At 38.8% G+C, this 24,827-nt stretch overlaps 1 non-coding gene across 1 annotated transcript; it reads right to left on the bottom strand.

Annotated features, from left to right (window-relative positions):
- Positions 1-2,719: 2,719 nt before the first annotated feature.
- On the bottom strand, positions 2,720-2,827 carry LOC148565366 (small nucleolar RNA R71). Its single transcript, XR_015884932.1, has one exon. It is a non-coding gene; the product is annotated as a small nucleolar RNA R71 (small nucleolar RNA).
- Between the last annotated feature and the right edge of the window lie 22,000 nt (positions 2,828-24,827).

Below are 24,827 nucleotides of genomic sequence, written 5' to 3'. Positions count from 1 at the left end.
AGAGGATGGGATGTAGCCATTGACAACGGTGATGCCCTTACATAAAGCCAGCCATGAAAAGGAGTAGGATTGATTGGATGAAGGCAGCAGGAAAGCAGAGGTTCAGAGGAACGAAAGCATCTCTATGCGCTTCTCTGAAATTCTCACTAATGATTTACATAAGTATTTCTATCCTTCTTTTATTATTTATTTTCGAAAACTCCATAACTATTTTATATCCGCCTGACTGAGATTTACAAGGTGACCATAGCTTGCTTCAAGCCGACAATCTCCGTGGGATCGACCCTTACTCACGTAAGGTTTATTACTTGGACGACCCAGTGCACTTGCTGGTTAGTTGTATCGAAGTTGTGACAAATTATGAATTGAGATTAGAGCACCAAGTTTTTGGAGCCATTACCAGAGATCACAATTTCGTGCACCAAGTTTTTGGCGCCGTTGCCGGGGATTGTTCGAGTTTGGACAACTGACGGTTCATCTTGTTGCTCAGATTGGGTAACTTTCTTTTCGTTTTCTTTTCAAAAAAAAAAATTTTTCAAAAATTTCTCCTTTGTTTTCGAAAAAATTTTAAAATAAAAATGTTTTCAAAAATATATTTTTCTTCAGAATTTTTAAGAATGAATTCTAGTGTTTCATGAAGCATGTTGAAGCCTGGCTGGCTGTAAAGCCATGTCTAATTCCTCTGTAGGGCATGTTAGGCTTGTCATGTCTGAGTTACATACTAAAGCTTGGCTGGCTATTAAGCCATGCTTGACCCTTTGATTGGAGCTTTAGACTAAAGAGCATAAGATTCCTGGAATTCATATTAAAAATTTTGGAATCCTTATTTTTCTTTTTCAAAATGATTTTCGAAAAAATTAAAAGAAAATACAAAAAAATCATAAAATCATAAAATTCAAAAATATTTCATGTTTCTTGTTTGAGTCTTGAGTCAAGTTGAAAGTTTGGTGTCAATTGCATATTCATCTTGCATTTTTCGAAAAAATTCATGCATTCATAGTGTTCTTCATGATCTTCAAGTTGTTCTTGGTAAGTCTTCTTGTTTGATCTTGATGTTTTCTTGTTTTGTGTTGTATGGTGTTTTTCATATGTATTCTTGACTTCTTAGTGCCTAAGCATTAAAGATTTCTAAGTTTGGTGTCTTGCATGTTTTCTTTGCATATAAAAATTTTCAAAAAAATGTTCTGGATGTTCATCATGACATTCAAAGTGTTCTTGGTGTTCATCTTGACATTCATAGTGTTCTTGCATTCATCACATATTTTGATCCAAAATTTTCATGCATTGAGTCTTTTTTCATGTTTTTTCCCTCTCATCATTAAAAATTCAAAAATCAAAAAAATATATTTCCCTTTTTCACTCATAAAATTCGAAAATTAGATTTGACTTTTTCAAAAAATTTTAAAATCTAGTTGTTTTCTATGAGTCAAATCAAATTTTCAATTTAAAAATCTTATCTTTTTCATTATTTTCGAAAATTTCAAAAATCTTTTTCAAAATATTTTTCAAAAATCTTTTTCTTATCTTTACCTCATAATTTTCGAAAATAACATCATCAATTAATGTTTTGATTCAAAAATTTCAAGTTTGTTACTTGCTTGTTAAGAAAGATTCAAACTTTAAGTTCTAGAATCATATCTTGTGATTTTTTGTGAATCAAGTCATTAATTGTGGTTTTAAAAATCAAATCTTTTTCAAAAACTAACTTCAATCATATCTTTTCTAACTTCCTATCTTCTTATCTTTTCAAAAATTGATTTTCAAATTTGTTTCAACTAACTAACTAACTTTTTGTTTGTTTCTTATCTTTTTCAAAACTACCTAACTAACTCTCTCTCTCTAAGTTTCGAAAATATCTTCCCTCTTTTTCAAAATTTTTTTTAATTAACTAATTATTTTAATTTTTGATTTTAATTTTCGAAAAGTTACTAACCTTTTTCAAAAACTATTTTCAAAAATCACTAACTCTTTTTCAAAAATTATTTTCGAAAATTCTTCTTCTCTCTCATCTTATTCTATTTATTTATTCATCCACTAACATCTCTTCCTCACCAAAAATCTGAACTCCCTCTCTCTTTCTGAGTTCAGATTTTCTTCTTCTTTTCTTCTACTCACACAGGGACCTCTATACTGTGGTAAAAAGGATCCCTATTATTATTATTATTTTTCTGTCCCTCTTTTTCATATGAGCAGGAGCAAGGACAAGAATATTCTTGTTGAAGCAGATCCAGAACCTGAAAGGACTCTGAAGAGGAAACTAAGAGAAGCTAAATTACAACAATCCAGCAAGCACCTTTCATAAATTTTTGAACAAGAAGAGGAGATGGCAGCCGAAAATAAAAATAATACAAGGAGAATGTTTGGTGACTTTACTGCACCTAATTCCAATTTACATGGAAGAAGCATCTCCATCCCTGCCATTGGAGCAAACAACTTTGAGCTGAAACCTCAATTAGTTTCTCTGATGCAGCAGAACTGCAAGTTTCATGGACTTCCATCTGAAGATCCTTTTCAGTTCTTAACTGAATTTTTGCAGATATGTGATACTCTTAAGACTAATGGAGTAGATCCTGAAGTCTACAGGCTCATGCTTTTCCCTTTTGCTGTAAGAGACAGAGCTAGAGTGTGGTTGGACTCTCAACCCAAAGACAGCCTGAACTCTTGGGATAAGCTGGTCACGGCTTTCTTAGCCAAGTTCTTTCCTCCTCAAAAGCTGAGCAAGCTTAGAGTGGATGTTCAAACCTTCAGACAGAAAGAAGGTGAATCCCTCTATGAAGCTTGGGAAAGATACAAGCAGCTGACCAAAAAGTGTCCTTCTGACATGCTTTCAGAATGGACCATCCTGGATATATTCTATGATGGTTTATCTGAGCTATCAAAAATGTCATTGGATACTTCTGCAGGTGGATCCATTCACCTAAAGAAAACGCCTGCAGAAGCTTAAGAACTCATTGACATGGTTGCTAATAACCAGTTCATGTACACTTCTGAGAGGAATCCTGTGAGTAATGGGACGCCTATGAAGAAGGGAGTTCTTGAAATTGATACTCTGAATGCCATATTGGCTCAGAACAAAATATTGACTCAACAAGTCAATATGATTTCTCAAAGTCTGAATGGAATGCAAGCTGCATCCAACAGTACTCAAGAGGCATCTTCTGAAGAAGAAGCTTATGATCCTGAAAACCCTGCAATAGCAGAGGTAAATTATATGGGTGAACCTTATGGAAACACCTATAACCCATCATGGAGAAATCATCCAAATTTCTCATGGAAGGATCAAAAGCCTCAACAAGGCTTTAATAATGGTGGAAGAAATAGGTTTAACAGTAGTAAACCTTTTCCATCATCCACTCAGCAATAGACAGAGAACTCTGGACAAAATACCTCTAATTTAGTAAACTTAGTCTCTGATCTGTCCAAGGCCACTGTAAGTTTCATGAATGAAACAAGGTCTTCCATTAGAAATTTGGAAGCACAAGTGGGCCAGCTGAGTAAAAGGATCACTGAAATCCCTCCTAGTACTCTCCCAAGCAATACAGAAGAAAATCCAAAAGGAGAGTGCAAGGCCATTGAATTAATCACCATGGCCGAACCTGTGAAGGAAGGAGAGGACGTGAATCCCAATGAGGAAGACCTCCTGGGACGTCCAGTGATCAATAAGGAGTTTCCCTTTGAGGAACCAAAGAAATCTGAGACTCATCTAGAGACCATAGAGATTCCATTAAACCTCCTTATGCCATTCATGAGCTCTGATGAGTATTCCTCTTCTGAAGAGAATGAGGATGTTACTGAAGAGCAAGCTGCCAAGTTTCTTGGTGCAATCATGAAGCTGAATGCCAAATTATTTGGTATTGAGACTTGCGAAGATGAACCTCCCTTGTTCAATAATGAACTGAGTGATCTGGATCAACTGACATTGCCTCAGAAGAAACAGGATCCTAGAAAGTTCTTAATACCTTGTACCATAGGCACCATGATCTTTAAAGCTCCGTGTGACCTTGGTTCAGGAATAAACCTCATGCCCCTCTCTGTAATAGAGAAACTGGAAATCTTTGGGGTGCAAGCCACTAGAATCTCATTAGAGATGGCAGATAATTCAAGAAAACATGCTTATGGACAAGTAGAGGACAAAGGCCTTTACATCCCTGCTGATTTCATAGTCCTAGATACTGGGAAGGATGAGGATGAATTCATCATCCTTGGAAGACCCTTCCTAGCCACAGCAAGAGCTGTGATTGATGTTGACAGAAGTGAATTAGTCCTTCAATTGAATGGGGACTCCCTTGTGTTTACAACTCAAGGTTATCCTTCTATAAACATGGAGAGGAAGCATAAAAAGCTTCTCTCAAAACAGAGTCAACCAGAGCCCCCACAGTCAAACTCTAAGTTTGGTGTTGGGAGGCCACAACCAAACTCTAAGTTTGGTGTTGGGAAGTCTCAACAATGCTCTGAACATCTGTGAGGCTCCATGAGAGCCCACTGTCAAGCTATTGACATTAAAGAAGCGCTTGTTGGGAGGCAACCCAATTTTTATTTATCTAATCATATTCTTCTTGTTCTTTCATGTTTTATTAGGTTCATGATCATGTGGAGTCACAAAATAAATATAAAAATTAAAAATGGAATCAAAAACAGCAGAAGAAAAATCACACCCTGGAGGAAGGCCTTACTGGCGTTTAAACGCCAGTAAGAAGCATGTTTTGGGCGTTCAACGCCAGAACAGAGCATGGTTATGGCGCTGAACGCCAGAAATAGGCAGCATCTGGGCGTTTGAACGCCAGAAATGCACCCTGGAGAAGAGCTGGCGCTGAACGCCCAGAACAAGCATGGTTCTGGCGTTCAACGCCAGAAATGGGCAACAAATGGGCGTTCAACGCCCAGAACAAGCACCAATCTGGCACTGAACGCCCAGAGTTGTGTGCAAGGGCATTTTGCATGCCTAATTTGGTGCAAGGTTGTAAATCCTTGAACACCTCAGGATCTGTGGACCCCACAGGATCCCCACCTACCTCCACTTACTTCATCTCACCCCTCTCTCACACAATTCCATAAACACTCTTCCCCAAAACCCTTCACCAATCACCTCAATCTCTCTTCCCCATCACCTCTTCACCACTCACATCCATCCACTCTTCCCCATAAACCTACCTCATAAACTCCACCTACCTTCAAAATTCAAAATCAATTTCCCACCCAAACCCACCTTAAATGGCCGAACTTACCCCCCTCCCTTCCCTTTATATAACCCTCCATTCTTCCTCATTTTCACACAACACAACCCTCTTTTCTCTTCTTGGCCGAAACACACCTCCCCCCATCTCCTCCATATTTTCTTCTTCTTCATCATCTATTCTTTCTTTTCTTGCTCGAGGGCGAGCAAAATTCTAAGTTTGGTGTGGTAAAAGCATAAGCTTTTTGTTTTTTCATTACCATTGATGGCACCTAAGACCGGAGAACCCTCTAGAAAAGGGAAAGGGAAGACAAAAGCTTCCACCTCCGAGTCATGGGAGATGGAAATGTTCATCTCCAAAGCTCATCAAGACCACTTCTATGATGTTGTGGCTAAGAAGAAGGTGATCCCCGAGGTCCCTTTCAAACTCAAGAAAAATGAGTATCCGGAGATCCGACATGAAATCCAAAGAAGAGGTTGGGAAGTTCTAACAAACCCCATCCAACAAGTCGGCATCCTAATGGTTCAAGAGTTCTATGCCAATGCATGGATCACTAGGAACCATGATCAAACTAAGAACCCGGACCCAAAGAATTATCTCACCATGGTTCGGGGGAAATACTTAGATTTTAGTCTGAAAAATGTAAGGTTGGCGTTTAACTTGCCTATGATGCAAGGAGATGCACACCCCTACACTAGAAGGGTCAACTTTAATCAAAGGTTGGACCAAGTCCTCATGGACATATGTGTGGAAGGAGCTCAATGGAAGATTGACTCCAAAGGCAAGCCGGTTCAACTAAGAAGACTGGACCTCAAGCCTGTGGCTAGAGGATGGTTGGAGTTCATCCAACGCTCCATCATCCCCACTAGCAACCGATCTGAAGTTACTATGGATCGGGCCATCATGATTCATAGCATCATGATTGGAGAGGAAGTAGAAGTTTATGAAGTCATCTCTCTTGAACTCTACAAAATAGCCGAAAAGTCCTCCCCCATGGCAAGGCTAGCTTTTCCTCATCTCATCTGCCATCTCTGTTACTCAGCTGGAGCTTTCATAGAAGGAGACATTCCCATTGAGGAAGAGAAGCCCATCACTAAGAAAAGGATGGAGCAAGCAAGAGAGCCCATTCATGGAGCTCAAGAGGCACATGAAGCTCATCCCCATGAGATCCCGGAGATGCCTCAAATGCATTTTCCTCCACAAAACTATTGGGAGCAAATTAACACCTCCCTAGGAGAATTAAGTTCCAACATGGGACAACTAAGGGTGGAACATCAAGAGCACTCCATCATCCTTCATGAAATAAGAGAAGATCAAAAAGAAATGAGGGAGGAGCAACAAAGACAAGGAAGAGACATAGAAGAGCTCAAGGACATCATTGGTTCCTCAAGAAGGAAACGTCACCATCACTAAGGTGGACTCATTCCTTGTTCTTACATTCTCTGTTTTTTGTGTTCTCTATGTTAAGTGCTTATCTATGTTTGTGTCTTCATTACATGATCATTAGTAGTTAGTAACTATGTCTTAAAGTTATGAATGTCCTATGAATCCATCACCTCTCTTAAATGAAAAATGATTTAATTCCAAAGAACAAGAAGTACATGAGTTTCGAATTTATCCTTGAACTTAGTTTAATTATATTGATGTGGTGACAATGCTTCTTGTTTTGTGAATGAATGCTTGAACAGTGCATATGTCTTTTGAAGTTGTTGTTTAAGAATGTTAAATATGTTGGCTCTTGAAAGAATGATGATAAGGAGACATGTTATTTGATAATCTGAAAAATCATAAAAATGATTCTTGAAGCAAGAAAAAGCAGCAAAGAACAAAGCTTGCAGAAAAAAAAAGAGAAGAACAAAAAAAAAATAGGCGAAAAAAAATAGAAAGAAAAAGAGAAAAAGCAAGCAGAAAAAGCCAAAAGCTCTTAAAAGCAAGAGGCAAGAGCAAAAAGCCAATAGCCCTTAAAACCAAAAGGCAAGGATAATAAAAAGGATCCCAAGGCTTTGAGCATCAGTGGATAGGAGGGCCTAAAGGAATAAAATCCTGGTCTAAGCGGCTAAACCAAGTTGTCCCTAACCATGTGCTTGTGGCGTGAAGGTGTCAAGTGAAAACTTGAGACTGAGCGGTTAAAGTCAAGGTCCAAAGCAAAAAAAAGAGTGTGCTTAAGAACCCTGGACACCTCTAATTGGGGACTTTAGCAAAGCTGAGTCACAATCTGAAAAGGTTCACCCAATTATGTGTCTGTGGCATTTATGTATCCGGTGGTAATACTGGAAAACAAAGTGCTTAGGGCCACGGCCAAGACTCATAAAATAGCTGTGTTCAAGAATCATCATACTGAACTAGGAGAATCAATAACACTATCTGAACTCTGAGTTCCTATAGATGCCAATCATTCTGAACCTCAATGGATAAAGTGAGATGCCAAAACTATTCAAGAGGCAAAAAGCTACAAGTCCCGCTCATCTGATTGGAGCTATGTTTCATTGATAGTTTGGAATTTATAGTATATTCTCTTCTTTTTATTCTATTTGATTTTCAGTTGTGATTAGCAGATAATTTATACGCTTTTTGGCATTGTTTTTAGTATGTTTTTAGTAGAATCTGGTTACTTTTAGGGATGTTTTCATTAGTTTTTATGTTAAATTTACATTTCTGGACTTTACTATGAGTTTGTATGTTTTTCTGTCATTTCAGGTATTTTCTGGCTAAAATTGAGGGACTTGAGCAAAAATCAGATTCAGAGGTTGAAGAAGGACTGCTGATGCTGTTGGATTCTGACCTCCCTGCACTCAAAATGGATTTTCTGGAGCTACAGAACTCAAAATGGCGCGCTTCCAATTTCGTTGGAAAGTAGACATCCAGGGCTTTCTAGCAGTATATAATAGTTCATGCTTTGTCCAAGTTTAGATGACGCAAACTGACGTACAACGCCAGCTCTCTGCCCAATTCTGGCGTCCAGCGCCAGAAACAAGTTGCAAAGTGGAGTTCAACGCCCAAAATGGCACAAAAGCTGGCGTTCAACTCTAAGAATGACCTCTCCACGTGTAGACTTCAAGCTCAGCCCAAGAACACACCAAGTGGGTCCCGGAAGTGGATTTATGCATCAATTACTTACTTCTGTAAACCCTAGTGACTAGTTTAGTATAAATAGAACTTTTTATCATTGTATTCACAATCTTGGTTACTCCGGTTCCCCTCTGGGGCCGAGACCAATGAACTCCATTATCACTTATGTATTTTCAATGGTAGAGTTTCTATACTCCATAGATTAAGGTGTGGAGCCCTGCTGTTCCTCAAAGATTAATGCAAAGTACTACTGTTTTTCTATTCAATTCAACTTGTTCCGCTTCTAAGATATTCATTCGCACTTCAACCTGAATGTGATGAACGTTACAATCATCATCATTCCTTATGAACGCGTGCCTGACAATCACTTCCGTTCTACCTTAGATTGAATGAGTATCTCTTAGATCTCTTAATCAGAATCTTCGTGGTGTAAGCTAGATTGATGGCGGCATTCATGAGAATCCGGAAAGTCTAAACCTTGTTTGTGCTATTCCGAGTAGGATTCAGGGATTGAATGACTGTGACGAGCTTCAAACTCACGAGTTCTGGGTGTAGTGACAGACGCAAAAGGAGGGTGAATCCTATTCCAGCATGATCGAGAACCTCAGATGATTAGCCGTGCTGTGTCAGAGCATTTGGACCATTTTCACAAGAGGATGGGATGTAGCCATTGACAACGATGATGCCCTTACATAAAGCCAGCCATGGAAAGGAGTAGGATTGATTGGATGAAGGAAGCAGGAAAGCAGAGGTTCAGAGGAACGAAAGCATCTCTATGCGCTTATCTGAAATTCTCACTAATGATTTACATAAGTATTTCTATCCTTCTTTTATTATTTATTTTCGAAAACTCCATAACTATTTTATATCCGCCTGACTGAGATGTGACCATAGCTTGCTTCAAGCCTACAATCTCCGTGGGATCGACCCTTACTCACGTAAGGTTTATTACTTGGACGACCCAGTGCACTTGCTGGTTAGTTGTATCGAAGTTGTGACAAATTATGAATTGATATTAGAGCACCAAGTTTTTGGAGCCATTACCAGAGATCACAATTTCGTGCACCAATATGAAATTGTGATATATTGAATTAAGAGTTCTTGGGAAACTTTGGTTAGTCAAAAGAAAGTTAGAAATATGGTTTTAGATGAATCATAGGCTTGAATATAGGAATTGGTATGTGAGGTTGTTGGAAATACTTTGTGCAGAATTTCTGCTGAAAACTGCATAATTGGCAGCAGAACGAATGACTTTTTGGGAGTAGTCCAGACCTAATTTTTAGATGAAACTATTTTTCTGTAAAACTTTAGTGTGTCTTAAATATTCCATAAAAATTTCAGGGAATTTGGCCAAGTGGTTTGGAAGATATGATTTTTGAAAATTTAGTGGTTGCTGTAGATTTTTATGGTTTTCTGGTTCTGTAGCACCAATTTCCAAACGCTATAACTTTTAATTTAAACAGAATTTTGAGTTGATTTCAAAAGGATTTTAAAGATCTATCAGTCTATTTTAAGTGAGTATAAGTTTCATGTTCATATCTATTTTGTAGACTTAGATAAGTCAATTTGAAGGTCGGTTATTTGCTGAAAACTCTGAACTGGTTTATGAAAACAGGACTCCACTTCCAATTGATAATTAATTAATCAAATGAAGTGATATGAACCTGAATCCTGATAATGTAAACTTCATTTTTAATTGATCCAATGTTGAGTACTGTTGTTGTGTGCTTCTTAATACCACCAATACTTACTGATTTTAATTGTTCATTGCTTAGTCATGGTGATTCTTTTAATTATTGAATGCCAATGATATTTTTTCTTATAAATGATAATGAGTAATGGTTTGGGATTTGGCTTGAAGCCTGAAACTTAATTGAACTAATTGTATTTGCCCATCTATCTGCAGTGGCTGAAGATGATGCTTTCTTGGTCAAGCAAATTGGCCAGAGTTTCCGGTATTCTAAAATAGAGGTATATTCCTCTTCTTATATTCATGAATAGTCAGTTTTGTTCCTTGTTAACATACATGCATCATCTATGTATGGAAGACTAAACATAGATCGAATCCATTTTCTTATCAAGGCAAGAAGGGAGGAACAAATCCAAGCTGCTCATGACAAAGCCATGTTTGGTGCTTCAGCACTTCCACCTCCTACCAGTACTGACAGTGAGCCTGAAAGGGAGAATGAGAAAGAAGTTGATAAAAAAGCTGTTGTTACAAGCCTCTTAAGTGAAACGGTAAGTGGTTTCACTGCAGACTTATGTGGATAAGCATGATGAGTCATTTAAGTAATCCTTGTATTTGTGTGTGCATTTATTGTTGAATAATTTCTCACATTAAGTTATTATTGCTGCTCTATACTTGCTGTTGGTTGCTGCTGATTTTTCCCCCTCATTGCTTTCTTGTTGAATGATTGTTAAATTCAATGAGAAAGGAAATGCTGCTGAGTTATTGTTGTTTGTGTTGGAGTAGATGATGGTTGCTAAACTGAGATTAGTTTTATTGATAAATCTGTTGTTGAAATCGTGTAGTTTGGCTTGATTGATTTTCTATTGAATTAATTGATAAACTGCTGTGCCCCTGCTGCTTGCAAGTGTAATGGTTATTAACTTCAATGAATAGAATGCTGCCTGAATCCATTACCTTTGTTCATTTTACTGTTTTGGGTGCTGTATGATGGGCCATTGATTGCTGTTCTGCTGAGTGCTGCTCTACTTCTTGGTGGTTGGATTGGTTTTAATTGTTTTCGCATGTTTTCTTGCTGGAATTGGCTTATTTAGTTCCTTCCTATGTATTCATTATGATTTTTTTGTGTTTTTAACGGTCAAAGAATTCATATGGAATTTGAATTGATTGATTGAAATTGTGAAATAGGCAAATTTACTGCTGAAATGCTGCCGAAATTTACCTTAAGCTGTTTTCAATATTCATCTTTGATTCTATTAATTGATTGAGTTGGTATTTAATTGCTTTTGGTTTTCAACTGTTGCTAAGCTCAATTGATTGATTATCCGGTTAAGTGCTTCACTGTTTTGGTTATTGGAAGCTGGAAGCTTGGGTTTTGTTATTCACTATTTGGTTGTTGTCCTATTTGGTTGCTCAATTAAACTGCATTGTGTTGTTTGAGCAAACAAGTTCTATTTGACGAATTTCTGTGTCAAAATAGACCCTTGTTTGCTACATGATTTCTGATTGTCTCAAGATATTTCTTTTGACTATGCACCTAACTTTTTGTTTCGGATTTTCTTATTTATAGGAGTGCTGAAATGGTGACCACATGCTACTTTGAGGGCTCAAGAATATTTTGATTCATAGAGACACTAATCTATGTTAGAACTTTTAAATTTTGGTTGAACTTGTGCAAGACATATAACTTGTAGAACTAATCAATGTACTCACTAATGTTATTTTCTTTTAAAACAATTTTAGCTAAATGAGGCATGTTTGAATTATGTATGTTTTACATATTATATAAATGTAGATTTGCTTAATAAAATAGTTAATATATTAGTTAATTAAAAAAAATGTTACAAAATAATTATTTTACTTTTGTAACTAAAGAAAAAAATGTTACAAAATCAAGTTATATTTTGTAACAAAATTTTTTGATAGGAAAAAATAGATTGTCACGAAAAATACCTTGAAGATCAAAATTTGTTACCACTTTTGTAACGGCTTCTGGTTTTTTGTATCAGAAAAAAATGTTACAAAACATCATATTGAATTGTAACAGTTCCATTTTTCGTTACAAAAACTTTTTGTAACGGGACTTACTACAACGGCCCCTTTTTTTGTTACAAAAAACTTTTGTTTCAAAATTTCGACGTTTTGTAACAATTTTTTTGTTACAAATACGCCTTTTTCTTGTAGTAAGTGTACTCGTAATGACCATAACGAGTCCTGAAAGTGGTCTTAGGGATATCTGACAAACCCCAATTTGACGGTTTGTTTTGCCTTGAATTTAGAACATTTTGATAACCTTTTGTCACATTTAGCCTAAGAATTAGCATGGTTTTGTTATCTCTTCCATGATTGTGCTTAAGTGTAAAAACATATTTTTAAGCCTTATTTTGGTGAATTCTAGTTTCTGTTTGATTTCATAAGATGCCTTGATGTGTTTGCTAGTAATTCCAGGGTTGAAATAGGCTAGGCATGGATCAAAGGAAGCAAGGAAGGAAGCATACAAGTGGAGAGAAGCATAAAAAGTCAAAGAAGCAAAGTCAGCCATGCACGCGCACGCGCACAAGGCGCTCGCGCGCACATCGCAGAATCGACCAGGGACGCGCACGCGTACCATGCGCGCACGCGCCAATGATGGCACATGACCTCATTAATGCAACACGTGCCTGGCGATTTGAGAGGTTTTCTGAACCCATTTTGGCGCCAAATTGCTAAGGGAAAGGAATAAAAGGATGAAGGATTAAGGAGGAGGCATGAATCATCATTCATCACTTAGGAATGGATCACTTTAGATGTTAGTTACCAATTAGTTTAGTTTTATCTTTGTAATTGGTTTCTAGAGAGAGAAGCTCTCTCTTCTCTCTAGGATTAGGATTAGGTTTAGGTTAATCTCTCTTCTTAGATCTAGGTTTAAACTCATGTTTTGATTCACTTTTCATTTACCAATTCTTAATCTCCTCCTCTTCCTCTTTCTAGATGTGTGCTTTAATAATTGTAATTCTTCATTTTGTTTTGGATATATTGTTGTTCCTTGGTTTTCTTTTAATAATGCAATTTGAGGTAATTCATGATAATTGTGATTTCCTTGATTGTTGTTGTTAATTCCTCTCAATAATTGTTGTTAGATTTCATTCTTGTTGTTGATTTACTATGTTTTTTTTTTGTGCCTTCCAAGTGTTTGATGAAATGCTTGGTTGGATTTTAGTATAGGTTTTTGTATCTCTTGGCTTTGGTAGAGTAATTAGTGACACTTGAGTTATCTAACTCCCTTGTTGAATGATAATTGGATAGATTGCTAATTGATTTGAAAACCTCTAAAGCTAGTCATTCCTTTAGGAGTTGATTAGGACTTGAGAAATCAAATCGATTCATCCACTTGACTTTCCTCCAATTAGTGAGGGTTAACTAAGTGGTAGCAATGAACAATTCTCATCACAATTGAGAAGGATAACTAGGATAGGACTTCTAGTTCTCACACCTTGCCAAGAGCCTTTTATAGTTGTTAGTTTATTTTCATTGCCATTTACTTTTCATGCTCCTTATCCAAAACCCCAAAATAACTCATAACCAATAACAAGACACTTCATTGTAAGTCCTAGGGAGAACGACCCGAGGTTTAAATACTTCGGTTTATAAATTTTAGGGGTTTGTACTTGTGACAAACAACTTTTTGTATGAAAGGATCAGTGATTGGTTTAGAAACTATACTTTACAACGAGATTTCATTAGTGAAATTCTAAACCGTCAAAAATCCAATCGTCAATATCCTCACCCCTCACCCTTATCTGGTGATAACCGGATCGCAAATCGATCTTGGAGAAAATCCCAGCTCCTTGTAACAGATTCATGAGATCATCAATCTTCAGCAACGGGTACTTATTCTTTATCGTGACCTTGTTCAGCTGCCTGTAATCCACACAGAGCCGCATACTCCCGTCCTTCTTCTTTACCAGTAACACTGGAGCACCCCACGGGAAAAGGAAGAGGTGGTTGAAGATTTAGGAGATGTTGAAAGTCCAAGGGAATGTAGCATCATGGAGAACTTTTCCAAGAAGCTTGATATTGAAGTTGAAGAAGGTACGCAATCTCCAAGGCATATCATCGTTGGAGACTTGGAAGAGGCTTATCAAGAAATGGATTCAATCATGGACGAATTTCTCTCTACAATGGAATCCTCTCCCATTGGACATAGAATTGAAAGTATAAAAGAGTGTGCACAACCTCCCATACCCTTGGTGAGCAATGAGAAAGAGAGCTACCAAGAGGAAAACGTTGACATGGTGTATATCGAAATTGAAGAATATGAAGAGGTTGACCAAGAAATGGATTTATTCATTAATGAATTTCTATCCAAAATTGAACCACCTCCCATTAGGCAAGAAACCAAAGTTCTTGAAGACAACACCAAGTCATATGATAAAAAGGGAACGGTTGAAATCAAGGAAGCTCGCAAAGAGGTGGAAACAACTAAAGAAGAGCACAAGGAAGTAGACCTTGCATTATCTAAGTGTGGGGAGGCCTCCCTTCCCGAGTCACCATCCAACACAACATTCAAGTGGGTAAAATTCTTATCCCTAAGCTTTACTTTCCCACTTGAATATAGTTTGATTGACACGGATGGACAACTTAGAGCTCTTTGTGGAATTAAAAGCAAGAATGAGTTGTGTAGTGGTTGCAAGTTAGGAATTAGGCTCATCAAGGTCAAAGCTTCAAGGTATAGGGATGATGTTGGGACAAGAACCACTTTATATGGATCTAGGAGGAAGCATTGGTGGAGTAAAGAGAATTCTATGTGTCAATCACCTTTATGTCAACCGCTCATCCGACAAAACCATGAAACTCAACTAACGGATGGGTGCGAAGATAAGATATGGGATCCCGGTTCGCTAAATGAAGACCAACTATGGGGACTCGTATCTTGGGTAGAATTTTGCCCAAGTTTGATGAATATGGTTGGAAATTCTGTCAACCAATTGAGGAGCACAGATCCTTGGAGATTCAAGGATGAATACAAACATAAGCCACCATGACAATAAGCATCTCAAGAATGTCCAACTTAAGGACTTAAACTAAAAGTGCTAGGTGGGAGACACCCCACCATGGTAAACTCTTTCCATTCCCTTTTAAATTTGCCTAATAAGTGATTTGAGTTACCATTATAGGTAGATGTTTCATACAAATTTGTTTGTACAATTTAATTGTTAGCATAGTCACATGCATGTTGTGTTTAGTAGTAGATGAATAATATCGAAAATTGCATTTTTTGTGAATTCTATGATGGTTGAGTGAATAAGAGTTGTGAACACTAAGGGAAGCCCCAGCAAAAAAAAAATAAATAAAAAAAATAAAAAAAAAATAAAAAAAAAGGGGGGCGCAGACACGCACTACGTGCGGGCGCGCCAACTATACGACCCTGGAAGTTTGCGCGGACGCACACCTGCCGCGTCCGCGCCGATTTGCTGCTGCAGATGATTGGGCCAAACCACAGAGAGTTGAGCCATTTCTGGGCTGGCTCTAGGCCCCAGACCCAACCCCATCTGCGTGAACGCGCGCATCGCGCCAGCGCGCCCTTTCACGAATTCGTCAATGCACGTGGACGCGCACTTGCCGCGCGCGGGTCCTTGCGCGGTGCCACCAAACTAGGCCATGGACCAGAGAGTTGGGCGTGCCTCAAGCCCATTCTAAGCCTAAGGCCCAATCTCATGTACGCGTGCGCGCACTGTACGCCCACGCGTAGTTCTCCATTCCCCTCAATGCCCGCGGACGCGTACTTGCCGCGTGCGCGCAGGTCTAGTAGCGCAACCTTCAGGCCATTCTCCAGAGAGTTAGGCCTGGGTTGGGCCAACTCTAAGCCCCTAGCCCAACTCCATGCACGCGTGCGCGCACGGTACGCGCACGCGCCCTTCCCTATTTCGCTCACCCTCGCCTAAGCGCGTTGTACGCGCACGCGTAAGAGCCCATTTTTCTCAATGGGCGCGGACGCGCAAGGTGCGCGCACGCGCCAATTCAAAAATAGGGATAACCTTACCTCGCGAAGCACACTGCGCAGTCGCGCAACCCATCCCTCTCAACCTCCATCTTCTTCCCCTCGCCCCATCTACCATCGCAGCAGCGGCACCGCCTCCGCCGCCGCGCCACCTTCACCGCCGGCGACTCGCCCCCACTCACCCTCAACCCCTCTTCCCTTCTCACCACTACCCGTTCTCTCTCTCCCTCTCACTCCTCTCAACCGCGCCGTGACCACGCCCTCCGCCGCCGCCCCGTCTTCACTGCCGGCGGCGCGCTTCCCCCTCGGCCCACCCTCCACATCCTCCTTTCCTTCTCCCCTCTCGCCATCACCCCTCCCCTCAGTTTCTCATCCCTTCAGCCGCACCACCGCGCAACCCCCTCTGCCAACTTCGCCGCCCCTCTGCCATCACCACCACCGTTGACGGCGGCGCGATTTCTGCTTCTGTGGCCCCCTGCTCCCGAATTCCCTTTCCATTCTTAGTTCCCTCCTGCTCCCAGGTTCCTGCTCCATTTCTATTTATTCTTTTCTATTTTTTTCCTTTTTGTTTGTTCATTTATGTTAACTCCTAGAATTGCATGTTAGTTAGCATTGGAATGTTGTATGTTAGGATTAGTTAGAAATACTTGCGGTTAGGTAGCTAGGACTGGATAGAGGATTCTAGGCCTGATCAGTGCTCCGTATGTGCTTACTTGCTGTTTGTCTGTTTGTATGTTGTATGCTGGTTTTGGACTGCTTTTTTTTCTGCACTTCTTGTTGCCTGAATGCTGTGCCACTGCTGCTGTGCTTAATTGATGCTACTTTCTTACTGTTTATGCTATTCTGCTATCCGGGAACGTCCAATTTTAAGCCGGAATGCTGCCCGATTTTCAAGAAAATTAGTTTCACTTCGATTTTTTTTATTTTCAGTCTTGGGCAAATTTCCGTTTCGTTTTTGACTTCCCGGATTTGCACAATCACCGTGAACATGAACCGAAATTTCTCGTTCAATTGAGCCTATATATCATCCTCTCACTAATCCACTTTTCTAACTCACTAATTTCTTTCACCATTTTACTTACACTCATTTTTAACCCTCTTTAACAATTCTTTCATGAATATGATGATATTAGTGCCTTTTGCATATGAGGTGTTACCTTTAATGAGGATTACGGTTTTGGTTCAGTCACTTATGCTTACTTGTTCACTTTTACATATTCAGTGCAACATCATGATTGCTCTTTGATAATGATATCCTGAACATGTCTTCTTTGTTACATGCTAAATGTTTTATATATTCTATCATATTCTTTTCAGGATGTCGGATAAAGGCAAGGCCATAGCCACCGCCTCCAAGAAGAGAAAACACTCTACCCCCTCCATTCCTTCCATCTACAAGAACTATGCTAGGAATCCCTTGCAGGACGAGGATAAAGAGAATCAGCAGTTACCTTCTACCAATCCTGGCAAATTCCCCAATCTCTACTGTGAGCTTCGGTTCTCTAGATATCGAACCACGAAGCTGAATATTGAGAAGAAGTTGCTCCTACCTAACGATGTGAGACGGCGCATTAATGGTCGGATCCTTGAGTTAGGTATTGATTTTGTTGACCGGGACTTGGGTGACATCAATATATCTTGGGTGAAGGAATTCTACTGCAACTTCTTCCGTCCAACCTTGGATTCAGTTCAGGTGAGGGGTAGAGAGATTCTGCTCACCGAGGCCGCCATTGGAGAGGCACTACATTGCCGGCACATTCCACATGACCAGTGTGCCCATCATCAGGCTGAGATAGCCATCCACACCATGACTTTTGATTATGAGGCGCTTCGGCGCGTGATTGGGATACCGGAGGCCTCTTGGGTTATGGATGCGGGCAACACTAAGCCAAAGGGGATGTTGTTCAATCATTTGACTAGGGAGGCCAAGACTTGGCAAATGATCTTCGCCCACTACGTCCTGCCTACCACCCACTTTTCTGAGGTCCCCATGGAGATGCTTCTGCTGATCGGGTGTGTTATGGAAGGGAAGGATGTCTCCTTCCCTAGACTTATCCGACAGTGCATGTGGCGGGCGCATATTCGTGGCCTACTCCCGTTTCCTACCTTGGTCACGAGTATGGCAGCCCTGGCCGATGTCCCGTGGTCAGATGATGATGTGCGACCACCACCAGCTGATGCAGATGACAGGGAGATTACTATCCCCTGGGGTGTTTGGGTGCATGAGAAGCCACCTGCTAGCCGCCGCTCTCGGGCTCGGGCTGCCATAGGGACACCTTCACCACCAGCCCCTGCAGCTGGCCCATCATCTTCTACAGCCGCAGCTCCTCCACCATCTACAGACCCTCCAGCAGCACCTGAGCCTACATATCTCCTGGTCCAGCGTCTCTTCCGGTTCTTAGAGCGCGAGCGACACCATGTCAGACGCCGTTTGGATCGGATGGACCAGGCCCTTATCTCTCTGGGCGCCGAGCTACCTCCGCTTCCCGATTCTCCGGCCTCCGATGAGCAGGATCATCCGGAGGAGGACGCGGAGGCACCGGTTCAGCAGGATGCCCCTGACACTACAGAGCCACCTTAGCCTCAGGAGGAGCCTGTTCCTCAGCCGGTTCCACAGCCACAGACAGAGCCAGAGCCTATCGTTGCACCTCCCACTGATCCTCCGGTTTAGCATCGAGGACGATGCTTGGTTTTAAGTGTGGGGAGGGCACCGGTAGCATTATTTGGGAACCGGTGAACTCTTTTTCGGCCTAGTTATCTCATTTTGCACATTTTTGTATATATTTTGATGCATTTCTAGTTTGCTTTGGATACTTTTATTGCTTATTTTGGATTTTAGATATTTTGATGCTTTTGGATACTTTTAGATATTTTGGATGATAGATTCCATATTTTAGTTTGATTTTTCTTTATACATTTTTGCATATCTCCTTTTGTATATTCTCCTTTTAGTTTGTGGTTGTGATTAGAAATCATGTTTTAAGTGAAACTTAGTCACCCCTTTTTGCATAAGAATTTGGTTTTGAATGAAAAAGAAAAGGGGTAAACTAAGAAAAATTTTTTTTTGAATTTTTCAATCACAACAATGCTTAGTCAAACATTGAGGTTTTTCAAGAAAGTTTAAATATAGGGCATTAACCCAACTGATTGAAAGAAAATTTTTGAAACTTGCTTGAAATTCATACCTTGTGAAGCATGTATTGAATTGAGAACACAAGCTTGTGAGACTTGAGCCTATTGATGTGGTTACATTTTATAACCACTTATTTTCCATTCTTGTGTGAAATTGTTCTCTTTCCATGATTGTGATTCTTAATTTGCTTGATTCTATATATCCGTTTATTTCTTGTGTTTGTGCATTTATATGATTGAGGCCATTATTTCATTTGCCACTTACCCAAATAGCCAACCTTTTACTCTCCATTGTTAGCCAATTTTGAGCCTATGCTTAACCAACTCATCCTTATTTTAGCTCATTACAAGCCCAAGGCGGAAAACCAATGAAAGGTCCTTGTTTGGATCTTTGATTAGCCTAGGCTAGTGAGAGTGTGTATTATTCAAGTTGGCGAGGCTTGGGAACATTGGACGGGATAGAAAAGGGCAATACACTTGTATGTTTAGGAATTGGGCACATACTCATGTATTAATCAAATGTAGAGACCTTATGCATTGATGTTCTTGTATTTAGCTTGAAAGAAGAAAAAGAAAAAAATATATATATATAAAGAAAAAAAATGATGAAAAGAAAAAAATAAAATGAAAGAAAAAAAAAAGGGGGACAAAAATGCCCCAAAGTGAAGTCAATAAAAAGGAATCATTGCATAAGTGTTGTGAAATGAAAAAAATGCATGAATATGTAAGAAAAAGTGAAGAATGGGTAGTTAGAATAGCTCGCAATTGTATAGGTCATTAATTAGGTTAGGTGGGAAAGTCTATGCTAATCAAAGACTCAAATCCTAGCCCACTTGACCATAAATGATCCTGCCTTGACCCTGACCCCATTACAACCTAAATGAAAGACCTCATGATGAATGTATGCACGCATTGAATAAATGTTGATTGTTAGAAGAAAATCAAATCTTGGAAAACATGATTAGAAGAGAATTGAGTGAATTAACCCTTAAACACTTGAGTGAATAGAGCGGATACACATCTGGTGAGGGTTCAAAAGTTCAATCACATGTGTTCACCCCCATTATCTATATTCTTGCAAGTTTGAACTCCTTTTAACAATTCAATACAATTGTGGTTTGGACTTGGTCCTTATTACTTAGCTCTTGTACTTACACATGCTCTCTTGGGAATTGATTTGTTTGAACTAAGCATTTCCAATTGCTTTAGATAGTTGCATTTAGATAGGACTCATATAGTTTAGTTGCATTCAATAAATGCCATACCCCTTAGTTCCTTCTTATTTTAGCATGAGGACATGCTAAGGCTTAAGTGTGGGGAGGTTGACAAACCCCAATTTGACGGTTTGTTTTGCCTTGAATTTAGAACATTTTGATAACCTTTTGTCACATTTAGCCTAAGAATTAGCATGGTTTTGTTATCTCTTCCATAATTGTGCTTAAGTGTAAAAACATATTTTTAAGCCTTATTTTGGTGAATTCTAGTTTCTGTTTGATTTCATAAGATGCCTTGATGTGTTTGCTAGTAATTCCAGGGTTGAAATAGGCTAGGCATGGATCAAAGGAAGCAAGGAAGGAAGCATACAAGTGGAGAGAAGCATAAAAAGTCAAAGAAGCAAAGTCAGCCATGCACGCGCACGCGCACAAGGCGCTCGCGCGCACATCGCAGAATCGACCAGGGACGCGCACGCGTACCATGCGCGCACACGCCAATGATGGCACATGACCTCATTAATGCAACACGTGCCTGGCGATTTGAGAGGTTTTCTAAACCCATTTTGGCGCCAAATTGCTAAGGGAAAGGAATAAAAGGATGAAGGATTAAGGAGGAGGCATGAATCATCATTCATCACTTAGGAATGGATCACTTTAGATGTTAGTTACCAATTAGTTTAGTTTTATCTTTGTAATTGGTTTCTAGAGAGAGAAGCTCTCTCTTCTCTCTAGGATTAGGATTAGGTTTAGGTTAATCTCTCTTCTTAGATCTAGGTTTAAACTCATGTTTTGATTCACTTTTCATTTACCAATTCTTAATCTCCTCCTCTTCCTCTTTCTAGATGTGTGCTTTAATAATTGTAATTCTTCATTTTGTTTTGGATATATTGTTGTTCCTTGGTTTTCTTTTAATAATGCAATTTGAGGTAATTCATGATAATTGTGATTTCCTTGATTGTTGTTGTTAATTCCTCTCAATAATTGTTGTTAGATTTCATTCTTGTTGTTGATTTACTATGTTTTTTTTTTGTGCCTTCCAAGTGTTTGATGAAATGCTTGGTTGGATTTTAGTATAGGTTTTTGTATCTCTTGGCTTTGGTAGAGTAATTAGTGACACTTGAGTTATCTAACTCCCTTGTTGAATGATAATTGGATAGATTGCTAATTGATTTGAAAACCTCTAAAACTAGTCATTCCTTTAGGAGTTGATTAGGACTTGAGAAATCAAATCGATTCATCCACTTGACTTTCCTCCAATTAGTGAGGGTTAACTAAGTGGTAGCAATGAACAATTCTCATCACAATTGAGAAGGATAACTAGGATAGGACTTCTAGTTCTCACACCTTGCCAAGAGCCTTTTATAGTTGTTAGTTTATTTTCATTGCCATTTACTTTTCATGCTCCTTATCCAAAACCCCAAAATAACTCATAACCAATAACAAGACACTTCATTGTAAGTCCTAGGGAGAACGACCCGAGGTTTAAATACTTCGGTTTATAAATTTTAGGGGTTTGTACTTGTGACAAACAACTTTTTGTATGAAAGGATCAGTGATTGGTTTAGAAACTATACTTTACAACGAGATTTCATTAGTGAAATTCTAAACCGTCAAAAATCCAATCGTCAATATCCTCACCCCTCACCCTTATCTGGTGATAACCGGATCGCAAATCGATCTTGGAGAAAATCCCAGCTCCTTGTAACAGATTCATGAGATCATCAATCTTCAGCAACGGGTACTTATTCTTTATCGTGACCTTGTTCAGCTGCCTGTAATCCACACAGAGCCGCATACTCCCGTCCTTCTTCTTTACCAGTAACACTGGAGCACCCCACGGGAAAATACTTGGTCTGATAAAGTTCTTACCCAACAAGTCCTCTAACTGAGACTTTAGCTCGGCCATCTCTAATGGTGACATTCTATAAGGAGCACTTGAGATTGGTCCCGCCCCAGGCACCAATTCAATAGCAAACTTGACCTCTCGGTTAGGTGGAAATTTATCAATGTCATCAGGAAACACCTCCGGAAACTCACACACCACCGGAATCTGTTCCATCCTTTGATCATCACCCGAAACACCTGCGGTTAACAACAGGATACCCTGACATTCGATTCCGGAGTAGTTCACCATCATCAAATTCAAGTAATAATTATTCACCACGACCGGCCCTTCTGTATCTTTCGGCATAAAGTACACCGACTTTGTAGAACAATCAAGCAGGACATGGTTCTCAGATAACCAGTCCAATCCTAAGATAAGATCAAGACCGATCATGGGTAAGCAGATAAAGTTATGGACAAAATCACGCTGCTTGAACCTAAACGAAACTTTCGGGCATCCTAGCCTAGTTACCATGGCCTCATGGGTAGCATTATACACTTTTAGGTCATAACCTAAGGTTACGATCTTCAATCTTAACTCATGGGCTTTCTCAAATGCAATAAATGAATGCGATGCTCCCGAATCAAATAAAGCATTTAAAGTTCGACCAGCTATTTCACAGTTAACTCAGATAAGTGCCTCAGATCCCTCAGCACATATAGCTGAAGTGGTGAACACCCGACCAGTCTGCTGTGCCTTCCCGGCACCTTGTTTCTGCTTCTCCAGACAATTTGCGGCTCTATGCCCCGCCTTTCCACAATTGTAGCACAAACCCCATCCGGCCTTGCACGTTGCTCTCGGATGGTGAATTCCACACCTAGTACAAGCTTGATCATTCTGAGGCTGCTTCCCAAACTTTTTCCCTTGGGAGTTGTTGTTGTTGGGCCTCCTAAAAGAACCTCCCCTCTTGAAAGGTGGACCTCTAGGTGCAAAGCTCTTCCCTCGGTTCTGTGGGAATCAGGGACGGACCTAGTCACAACCATGAGGGGGCATTTGCCCGCACAGTATTTTCAATTTTTTTTTAAAAAAAATAATTATATATAATGTGTCTCATTTCAAATTTTAAATGACTCCACTACAAATAAATTAAATTTAATTGGCTAAAGTCTTAAATGCACTTTTTTATTTTTTTATTATTTTGACTATTATTTAACATAATCAAATTTAGTTATTGTTCCGTCACTCTTTTATTCCTTTAAATCTTCTTCTTATTTTTTATATTTTCAACCTTTTTTTTTATTTTTTGTCTAGTTGTCATCTTCTTTTCAGCAAAAGATAAATTTCAAATTCTCTATTTTTTTTATATAGCTCTTCATTCCTCTATGTATCTTCAAATTTCATTATTTCTCTTTTTGATATTGTCAATTACAAATTTTAATTCAAATAATTATAGTTTAAGTATTAATATAACGTTTTATTCTTTTCATGACTTTATATATTTTATTTTATTCTCAATCTATTCATCTTTATTATTTATTTTTTTATCTTTTGTTCTATTATATGTACCTATGTTGTATATAAAATTTTAATGAATTGATTAATTTACTAATTTAAAATATATTTTTTATTTTTAAAAATAATAACAAAAAAATATTTTAATTACAATTCATAATTAAACAAATGTATAAAATCTTTCATCTAACATTATATCAAAATTAAATTAAAAAATTTATAACAAATTAATTATTTAAAAAAAAAGAAAAAATCGTAAATTAAATTTCTATTATTTTATATAAACAGACCTTTTATATACAGATTAATTTTTCTAGTATTTATATATAATTCTAGTTTCAAATTATAAATACTAGTGTATTATTAGGCCCTAATGTGTCAATTGATTCAGTCTTTTATTATTAAATATGTACAAAAAATTAGTTAGAATAACAAATTATCTATAATTTAACTAAAATATTTTAAGTTCAAATTTTAAAAATAAAAAATATTTTTTATAAATGATATATAATGAATAATATTTGAAGAATGAAAGTGTTCACGAACTATTTTTAATTTTTATAACTTTATATAATGAATAATGTTCAATAAAATTTATTTTAGTAAATATATTTTTGCCTCCATTTCTAAAATTTTCTAGGTCCGTCACTGGTGGGAATGATCCTTTGTGACTCCCTCTCTCAGCAGCCGCCTTCTTCACGCACTATTCAGCAACTCTACACTTGTTCACTAACTCAGAGAAAGTTCTGATCTCCATTGGTCCCACTGAGCTGAAAATATCACTCCGGAGTCCTCCTTCATACTTAACGCACTTCCATTCCTCATATTCCACCGGAGTCTCTTGACACATACGAGAAAATCTGAACAGCTCCTCAAACTTGTTAGTATACTCAGATACGGACATAATACCCTGCTTCAGCTACAATAATTCAAGCTCCTTGGCCGTCCTAGAAGAAGTCGGAAAGTACTTCTTATAGAACTCCTCTTGGAAGACATCCCAGGTGATATAATTATCACCCTGCTGCAGGAGGCGTCAGACTCTTTCCCACCAATGTGACGTTTCCCCAGTGAGCAAATAGGTAGCAAACTCAACACGCTGTCCTTCAGGCACCACCTACGCTTGTAGTGCTCGCTCCATAGACTGAAACCACGTATCGGCTTCAGTCGGGCTAGTAGTTCCCTTGAACTTAGGAGGATTAACCTTCAAAAAATTTGCCAGTGTCATCGGGCCCTG

This window comes from Arachis ipaensis, chromosome B5 (assembly GCF_059453495.1).
Source record: "Arachis ipaensis isolate K30076 ecotype BB chromosome B5, ASM5945349v1, whole genome shotgun sequence".
NCBI lineage: Eukaryota > Viridiplantae > Streptophyta > Magnoliopsida > Fabales > Fabaceae > Arachis > Arachis ipaensis.
This window is presented reverse-complemented; position numbering and strand designations above follow the sequence as displayed.